Genomic DNA, 2,500 nt, shown 5'->3' on the forward strand with positions numbered 1-2,500 from the left:
CTGTTGGTCCAGACAATGGGGCAGTGGCAGCGCGGATTTGTGCAGCTGCAGGTTCGTCGGGGAAAATCGGCAGCGCAGATTTTTCGACGAACAGGGGCTGGGCGCTGGACTGGCCGGGCCAGGCAGGAAAATTCGTCAGGGGGCCACGCTGACGAAAACAGGGGCTGCGGAGTGGAAAATCGGCAGCGCAGATTTTTCGACGAACAGGGGCTGGACCGGCCGAGCCAGGCAGGAAAATTCGTCAGGGGGGCACGCTGACGAAAAGAGGGGCTGCCGCGTGGAAAATCGGCAGCGCAGATTTTTCGACGAACAGGGGCTGGACCGGCCGGGCCAGGCAGGAAAATTCGTCAGGGGGGCACGCTGACGAAAAGAGGGGCTGCCGCGTGGAAAATCGGCAGCGCAGATTTTTCGACGAACAGGGGCTGGACCGGCCGGGCCAGGCAGGAAAATTCGTCAGGGGGGCACGCTGACGAAAAGAGGGGCTGCCGCGTGGAAAATCGGCAGCGCAGATTTTTCGACGAACAGGGGCTGGACCGGCCGGGCCAGGCAGGAAAATTCGTCAGGGGGGCACGCTGACGAAAAGAGGGGCTGCCGCGTGGAAAATCGGCAGCGCAGATTTTTCGACGAACATTCGTCAGGGGGGCACGCTGACGAAAAGAGGGGCTGCCGCGTGGAAAATCGGCAGCGCAGATTTTTCGACGAACATTCGTCAGGGGGGCACGCTGAGGAAAACAGGGGCTGCCGCGTGGAAAATCGGCAGCGCAGATTTTTCGACGAACAGGGGCTGGATGCTGGTCCGGCCGGGCCAGGCAGGAAAATTCGTCAGGGGGGCACGCTGACGAAAAGAGGGGCTGCCGCGTGGAAAATCGGCAGCGCAGATTTTTCGACGAACAGGGGCTGGACTGGCCGGGCCAGGCAGGAAAATTTGTCAGGGGGGCACGCTGACGAAAAGAGGGGCTGCCGCGTGGAAAATCGGCAGCGCAGATTTTTCGACGAACAGGGGCTGGACGCTGGACTGGGCCAGGCAGGAAAATTCGTCAGGGGGGCACGCTGACGAAAACAGGGGCTGCCGCGTGGAATGGCAGCCTACACGCAGATGCGAATTCGGCAGCGCACGATGGCTTGAGCAGGTCATGGGTTCGACTTGGCGCGATCTGAAACCTGGACGAGGGACTGTCGACGCTGGACGAGCCAGCGCGGTGGCCTGTCGTGCCCCGTTCAGGGGGGGCCTGCCGCGGAGACAGCCCTCGCGGGCTCGACAGCGCAGGCCAGCGTCCCCGACGTCGCTGGCCGCGGCAGGCGAGCTGCCGGGGTTCCCGCATTCCTACAAGAAAACGTCGTGCTTTCCACATGAAACCAATCCAGTAAAATCAGCCATATTTTTATGAGGCTGCCCACTGAATTTGGGGTCATTCCGGGCCGGTTCCTAGTTTTGCGGATTTACTCGATTTCTAATGGTAGGAAAATTAAAACAAATACTTCCCGACCTCGAAAAATTCTGGGAAAATTAATGAAGGTGGATTGGATTTTTGCCAACCTCTGTGCAAAATTTCAGCTCAAAATACCAAGAAATGAATTTTTTAGAGGGGGGGTGACAGCTGGGACCTAGTAGTGTCTCCCCCTGCCAGAGCTGCAATGACACTTATTGCTCTTTAGGGAGCCACCAGGCCGGCGCCCCTCAAAGACCACACGCGCGCGCGCGCCCGCCCGCGCTGGGCGCTGGGGCGCTGGGGCCTGAGGGCCTGGGGCCCTTGGGGGCCCTTGGGCGCTTGGGCGCGCGCGCGCGGCCCCCGCAGCCATGCCGCGCTGCGCGACGCGCGGACAGCCCCTGCTGGCTTGCTCTCTCGCCCGCGGGGGGGCTGCCTTCGGGCCCTGGCCCCCCGCGTTCTGGCCTGCCCCCTGCGTGGGAGAGGCTAGGCGCTGCAGGGGCCAGCCCGACGTCGCTGGCCGCGGCAGGCGACAGCCCGACATCGCTGGCCGCGGCAGGGGCCAGCCCGACGTCGCTGGCCGCGGCAGGCGACAGCCCCTGCTGGCTTGCTCTCTCGCCCGCGGGGGGGCTGCCTTCGGGCCCTGGCCCCCCGCGTTCTGGCCTGCCCCCCGCGTGGGAGAGGCTAGGCGCTGCAGGGGCCAGCCCGACGTCGCTGGCCGCGGCAGGCGACAGCCCCTGCTGGCTTGCTCTCTCGCCCGCGGGGGGGCTGCCTTCGGGCCCTGGCCCCCCGCGTTCTGGCCTGCCCCCCGCGTGGGAGAGGCTAGGCGCTGCAGGGGCCAGCCCGACGTCGCTGGCCGCGGCAGGCGAGCCGCCGGGGTTCCCGCATTCCTACAACAAAACGTCGTGCTTTCCACATGAAATCAATCCAGTAAAATCAGCCATATTTTTATGAGGCTGCCCACTGAATTTGGGGTCATTCCGAGCCGGTTCCTATTTTTTCCGATTTCCTCGATGTTTAATGGTAGGAAAATAAAAAAAAATACTTCCCGACCTCGAAAAATTCTGGAAAAA

The sequence above is a fragment of the Populus nigra genome, chromosome 2, assembly GCF_951802175.1.
Source record: "Populus nigra chromosome 2, ddPopNigr1.1, whole genome shotgun sequence".
NCBI classification, from domain to species: domain Eukaryota; kingdom Viridiplantae; phylum Streptophyta; class Magnoliopsida; order Malpighiales; family Salicaceae; genus Populus; species Populus nigra.